Raw genomic sequence first — 7258 nt, 5'->3', positions numbered from 1 at the left:
TTACCCTGGCAGTGTACTTTCCAGGGATGTATACATTGATAATGAGGTTGACACATGCATCACCAGAGCTAGCTCAGTGTTTAGGAGGCTCTGAAGGAAAGTGTGGGAGAGAAGAGGTATTATGTAAACTAAAGGTCTACAGAGCCATTGTGCTGACCTCATTGTGGTATGCCTGTGAAGCCTGGACAGTATACCAGTGCCATGCCAGAAAACTGAATCGCTTCCATTTGAGTTGTCAGGAAAATTCTGAAGATCACCTGGCAGGATAAGATACCAGACACTGAGGTCCTTTCTTGAACTAAACTGCCAAGCATTCAAATTCTACTACAGAGTGCAGCTCCTATGAGTGGGTCACGTTGTTTGAATGCCAAATGTATGTTTGCCTAAAAGACTATTTTACAGAGAAGTCACACAAGGCAAGGCCCCCCATGGAGGTCAGAAGAAGCAATACAAAAACACTCTCGAGGTCTCTCTGAAGAGCTTTGGAAAGGAGGCACTGTGCTCTATAAACGAAGCAGAATTACAGCAGCTCAAAACAAATGTGAGATGTGCAAATTTAGAGAGATCTCCTCTCTAAATGTTCATATGGACTATTAGTGCCCAACCCACAGTAGAGCCTTCTGAGTTCCCGTGGGTCTGATCAGCCACAGTCAGACACACTGTACTTTGACCCCGACATAGTGATGTCATTTTGGTCCTCTTCAAGAACAATGGACAGCAACCATCCAACACCTCTACAAGTGGTCCCTATGTACCTGTTCTTCCAACACACGCTGTATGTATTTATTGGAGAATGGGCCTGACTTCCCTGTGTTTCAACTCAACTCCCACCTTCTATAAGAGGCCTTTCCCAGAGAAAGGATTTTTTTTTACTTTCTTTGTATCCCCAGCACGTAGTGTGGTTACAGGCACATAGTAAATGTTTAATAAATGTTTGTTGACTGACCTCAAATTTATAGGGGGAAATGTTTTGTTGATACTTTTCATACTCTGCCAGTTCATTAAATGCCTTTACTTTGAACTAATTATGTCTTCTGGGTGACCATCAAAGGAAACACATCAGTGGGGGCTTATGAGCTATGAATTTAGGAATGTAGCACTACAGAGTACCTTAATCCTGGAGTAGCCATTCACTAAAGGATCTGCCCTGAGAGTTGGGGAGGGTGCCCAGACCCAATGCTTTCTAATCATACATGGTCCCTCACTCTTCTCTGATTAATTCTCTCTCTCACTTGCCCCAGAGGTTATTCCAAACCTCTTCTTTTCTCTTCAACCCTTTCACACCACCCTTCCTCCTACCCTCACAGAAGAGGGCCTTGCTTCACACTTCACAGAGAAAATGGAAGGCATTTTCCATGAGTTCCTTCTCTTTTTTCTCAAAACCTTTTCACATCATCCCCCTGTTCTCCTTTTCTGTTCTATTATGTGATGAAGAGGTGTCCCTCCTCCTCCATTACCCTTGAACCCACCTTCTCCTGTCTCCTCCTCCTCTTCTGTGGCCCTTCTCAGAAACATCCTCCTCCTTCTCAAATCTTAAATCCTTCCCTTTCTGGTAGCTCCTTCCCTGATGCTTATAAACATTCCCATCTCCTCTGTCCTTAAAAACATCCTTACCTGACTCTGCCATCCTGTCAAGCTAACATCATATATCTTTTCTCCATTTCACAGACTCCTACAAAATGTTGTCTTTAACATAGCTTCTACTTCCTCTGTTCTCATTCACTTCTTGACCCCCAGCTCTCTGACTTCCACCCTCATCACAAAACGGAAATGCTCTCCCCAAAGTTCCTGGTAATTTCTTGATTGCCAGAGCCAATGGCCTCTTCTTGAGCCTCATCCTTCTAAACCTTTCTGCCGCCTTTTAGACCTTTGACCACCCTCTCCTCTTAGATACTCTCTCCTCTCTGGGTTTTCAGGCCCCTATTTCCTCTTGATTCTCCTACCTATCTGACAGTTTCTTCTCAGTCTCCTTTACTGGATCACCATCTGTGACCCACCCACTAAATATGGGTGTCTATTATCGTGTTGGTAAATGTTTAACAACTAGCTGTATGAAAAAAATATATATGCCATACACCTTTAAGCTTAGTCGGCATCATTAATTATTTTCCATCTCTTTCTTAAGTCTAGATAATCAAAAAATAATAAAATCAAGCTCTGATTTGTAGCATTTGCCAGTTTCCAAGATGTAAATGCTCCCGATGAAAATTGAACGATTGGCTCTCATAAGCTAGTTTGAGCTGGCTCCAGCACTCCCGTAGGTGTACCTTAAGACTCTGTCCTGAGTCCTGTATTCACTTTCTCACTTGGGGATATCAGATCCCATGGATTCAATTAGCAACTTTATGAAGATGACACTCAGATCTGTATACCCAGGCCCAGTCTGTCTCCTGATTGCCTGTGCCTAAGCCTTGTTCACCTGGCTACCTTGTGCACCTGACTGCCTGATGAACCTGGCTGACTCGTGCACCTGGCTACCATTCCTGATCACACCCTGAGAGAGAGACAGCCTGGCCTGTAGCCATAGCCTAGAGCAGGGCTTCTTAAACTTTTTCCACTCGTGACCCCTCAGTGTAAGCAACCCTTGTAGGAATGGGACCTGACAACTGCCTTTGCTGGTGCTATAGCCCCTACATTCTCCCTAGCTACTGCTATTAAAGACCCAAAAAGAAGGACATTCTCATTACCAAAATCCTTGGCGTTGTCAAATAGTTCAACGTCCAAATGGATATGGTTTTATCAGTGTAAATGCCAGACAAACACATTACCATTGGTTTTTGCTGCTGTACCCCAAGGACCACTGGGTCTTTCTATCATCCCTGCCACTGAAGCCTCCTTTTTGGGTCGTCTCCCCTATTGGAATGTTAGCTCTTTGAGAGCAGGGACTGAGGCTGGCACAGTGCTCTTCATTTATTCGTCCATTCATTTCCACCTAGATGTCCTGTGGACATCTCCAACTCAACAGGTCCTCATTAGAACTCATTATCTTGTCCCCCAACACTTTCTCCCAAACTTCCCTGTGTCTGTCAATGACACTGCCATCCTCCCAGTCTCCCAGGTTCACGAACTAAGAGTCATCCTCAGCTCCTCCCTCTCCCTCCCCCACACAGCCAATCAGTTCCCAAATCCTGTGGTTTCAACATCTACATCTCTTCCTTCTCTCCAGCCCCATCATCACCACTCTAGTTCAGGCCCTCACTGCCCTCCCTCACTTTTGTATATGCTTATCCATGTACATGGTTTTTCTCCTGATGCAAAGGAAGCTCTTGAAATTCAAGGATAGTTTTCCTGTGCATCTCAGCGTTACCAGCACAGTGCCTAGCACATTTTAGGTGTTTTACTAAATGTTAGCTAACTGACTGAGTTGAGAGATCTCTGTCTGTTTGGCTTCTTCAGCCCCCAGTTAGCATCCCAGATAATAATCCCTCTTTCCTTCCTCCCAGATCTTCCCTCTTCTACCTCCTCCTCCCTCCTTCCTCCCACTGAAGGGGAGGGAGAATGGGAAGCTGCTGCTGGGCTCCTGGGTTCTACCACAGGGTAGTTGGTTCAGCAGAGCAGAGAGTAGTGACCAAGACAGGTCCACTCTGAGGAGGGGCAGGGAATGAATGGTCCAGAGCCTGGGCGCTGCCCTGGTTGGTCTGGGAGCTACCCCCAAATTAGAGGGCCCAACTGAATGACTCAGCAGCTCTCTGGGCTGGCCCTGCAGTTATGGGCTATTGCAGTCTGCAAATCACAGGCTTCCAACTTGAAGTACCATATTTACCCACGTATTCTCTCCCCACCCCACCCCACCTTGCCCAGTCCCTCCCCTCCCCCAAAAAAGTGAAGAAGAAATCTAAGATGTGTCTTGTCCTTGTCTAACTCTCCCCACTTCTCTAATCCCTGGTCCTAAGAACCCCAGAGAGAGTCTAGGGATTCCCTTTGCAGGCTCGAGGAGAGCCTAATGGTTGATGTGAACTGGGGAGCTGATGAAGGAGCCAATAACACAGGAAAACTCTGTTCTTAGCTTTTCCACTGCTCTAGTGAAATGCTTCAGATACAGGTAAAGGAAGCCAGGATTGAATGTCAACCCATATTCCCTTGACCTCACCCCCAGGATCATAAGATCCTAGCTAGGGAAGGCTCTTTAGAGGTCAGCTGGTCCAGCTCCCTCACTTGACCAAACTGAGGGCCAGGGAGGTAAACTATCTTGCCCAAGTTCTCCTAGTGAGTATTAGAGATGAGATTAAACCTCAGTATTCCTGACTCCAAGTCCAACACTCCAGCCACCCAGGAAGACAAAGGCATGCAGCATACTCAAGCAATAATTCAGTTCAATTCAACCCAAACATCCAGCAGTTGCCTCCTATTGGCAAGACCCTGAGCTCCATGCTAGGGTGAAAAGGCTGGCCATGACCCAGACTCAAGGTGCTTGCAGTCTGAATACGGGGAGGACAAGCACATGATTCGAAGGGGACCTAAGTTGGGCATCTCCCTAGTCTCTGTCCTGGGTCCTCCTCTCTCTTTACACTCCCTTCCTCAGTGATCTTACCTTTGGCTTCACCCACCACTTCTAGGCAGTTGACTCGCGGGTCTGTGCCGTCAAGCCGAAGTCCTGAGTTCCACTCTCACACCCCCAACATCCTGTTGATCATCAGCTCACTGACACGATGAACTCAACATGTGCTACACTGAATTTCTCTGTCTTGGCAGCAGCTACCAACATTGCTCCAGGAACCTAGGTATGCAAACTTGGCTTCATCTTTGACTCTTCCCTCTCCCTCCTCTGCCCAGGACCAAGTGAATTTGACTAACGTTTATCAAGCACTTACTCTGTGATGGGCACAGCTGCCCATTTGCCAAGTCGTATTCATTCTACCTCTGAGTATCTCTTACATCTGTTCCCTTCTATCCACTCACAAAGCCCCCCCACAAGTTACAGCTTTCATCGCTTCTCCTCTGGACTATTGTAATAACCTCTTAAACAAAGTCCCTTGTTTGCAGGGTCTTCCTATAATCCTCCGAAGGCAAGGATCATGTCTTTTCCCTCCTCAACAACCTTTACTAGCTCCCTGTTGCCTCAGAAATAAAATGTAAACTCTTAGCTTCATTTTCTATTTCCTCTCTTCACAAACTAGCTTCATCCAGACTCCTGAAAAGGCAGCTGTCCCCTACACCTGGACAACCTCTTCACCTCTGCCTGGTGAAATCCTCATCTTCCATTAGAGTTCCTTTCAGATGCCAGCTCCTCCATGAAGTCTGCCCTGATTCCATGACCAGGAAGTATTTGATCTCTCCTCCAAGCAGCACTCCATTTGGACCTCCCTTTTGCCCCCTCATGCCCTCCCTTGGGTTATACTTATCTGTGTATATGGTATAGCACCCTAGTAGAATGGAAGCGACTGGAGGACAGGGACTATCTGGTTTTCATCTTTATCTCCCTGGCACAGAACACAGATCATGGCACACAGTAGGCCCAATTTCCATTTCTATAGGGCTTTAAAGTTTTTTAAGTGTTTGCTACCGTAGGTAGCTACCCCTAAACACTGTCTGTAGGGTAGGTGCCCCCTTTTACAGATAAAGAAACTGATGCTGGGAGGTTAATAGGCTTTCCTGAAGTCACATGGCTCATAAGTGAAGCCAGGATTTAAACTCTTGTTTCTCTAGTCTAGTGTTTTTCCCACCATACCATGCCATCTCTAACATAATCAGTGTTTAATAAATGTATGTTGAGTTTCATTGAGTTGATGTGCAAAGAAAAGGTTCTGATAAAAAGTATGAGGATAGTGAGATCATGTTCACTGGGAAACTCGGGGAAGACATCGTAGCAGAAATTGACCTCAAAGAAATCACCAGGTTAGTTTCTTGAGTAAATGAATAAATGAGTACTTGATTTATTTCTTCTGTCTTTCTCTAAATTGTCTGTTTCTCTCTTACCCTCATTTTCTTTGTGTTTTCTCTGTTCCTTCTGCCTCTTTCTCTGACTCCATGACTTGATTTTGATTCCTGGAAAAATTCTAACAAATCTGCTCAAAGTAACGGTTAGGGAACATCTGGAGTCATGAGAACCTGGGTTCAAATCCTGCCCCAGACATTCACTAGTTGTGTGACCCTGGAAAGTCACGAGTTGTGTGACCCTGTGTTTTTTCATGAGCAAAAAGGAAGCAGTGAGGCCAAAGATCCAGCCTGGCTTCATCAGGAATGGATCATGCCAGGCTAACCTCATTTCCTATTTCGACAGGATGACCAGACTAGTAGATGAAGGAAGTTCCATAACCATAGTTTACGTAGATTGTAGCAAAGCAGTTTTCCTAAGTTTCTCATGCTATTTTTATAGATAGCATGGAGAGCCATGGGCCAGCTTACAGGAGAGTTAGCTGAATTAGGAGCTAGGTGAATGGTGGGACCCAGAGTAATAATTAAAGGTTCTTAGAAGGGAGTTTCTAAAGGAGTGTCCCAGGCATCTGTGCTTGGCCATGTGCTATTTAAAATCGATGCCTTTATCCAAGTCACTAATGGTACACTCCTCAAACTTTCCGAGGACAAAAAGCCAGCCTACAGAGCCAACACACTAGACAGCAGAGTTTGGTTCCAACAATATCTCATCGGGCAAGAACACACAACCAAATGGAATAAGGTGAAATCTAAAGGGAAAAAATGCATCTGACCTGGGTTCAAAAAATCCATTTCACAAATACAAGCTTGGGGAAGTGGGGCCAGGTATCGGGAAGTTTTAGTGGGTGCCGAGTAGGGCAACCAAGCAACTGAAGCATAGTCCCCAGGACTAACTAGGGAGGTAGCAGGCCCTCTGTCCTCTGCCTTGAGCAGACCACATTTGGGTTAGTGGGGTCAATTGGGGCAGCTGACCTTTAGGAAGGACATGGATGACCTACAGAAGAAAGATTCTCATGGGGACACAGAGGTTGCCATGCAGGGAGAGCTGTCCTGGAGAAGAAGGGTTAGATGTGTTCAGTTTGGGCACACAGGGCAGAGCCTCGAGCAGTAAGGGAAAGCTGCAGAGAGGTGGCCTGAGGCTGGACGGCAGGAAATATTGCCCAACAATAAGAGCTGTGCAAAAGAGTAATGGGCTCCCTGGGGAGGAGGTGCACCCCCCCCTTGCTGGAGGGCTTCAGGCAAAGGCTGGATGATCCCTTTGGGGCTATATTGGGAAGGTGATGCTTGTTTGAACAGGGCAGCCCCCTTCCAGTTCAGAGATGCTGTCATCTGGGATTTGGAGGCAGTCTCCACCTCTCTCTCTCTCTCTCTCTCCCTCTCTCTC

Source organism: Vombatus ursinus, unplaced genomic scaffold (genome assembly GCF_900497805.2).
Source record: "Vombatus ursinus unplaced genomic scaffold, bare-nosed wombat genome assembly UNPS02004405.1, whole genome shotgun sequence".
NCBI classification, from domain to species: Eukaryota; Metazoa; Chordata; class Mammalia; order Diprotodontia; family Vombatidae; genus Vombatus; species Vombatus ursinus.
Note: the sequence above shows the minus strand (reverse complement) of the source record.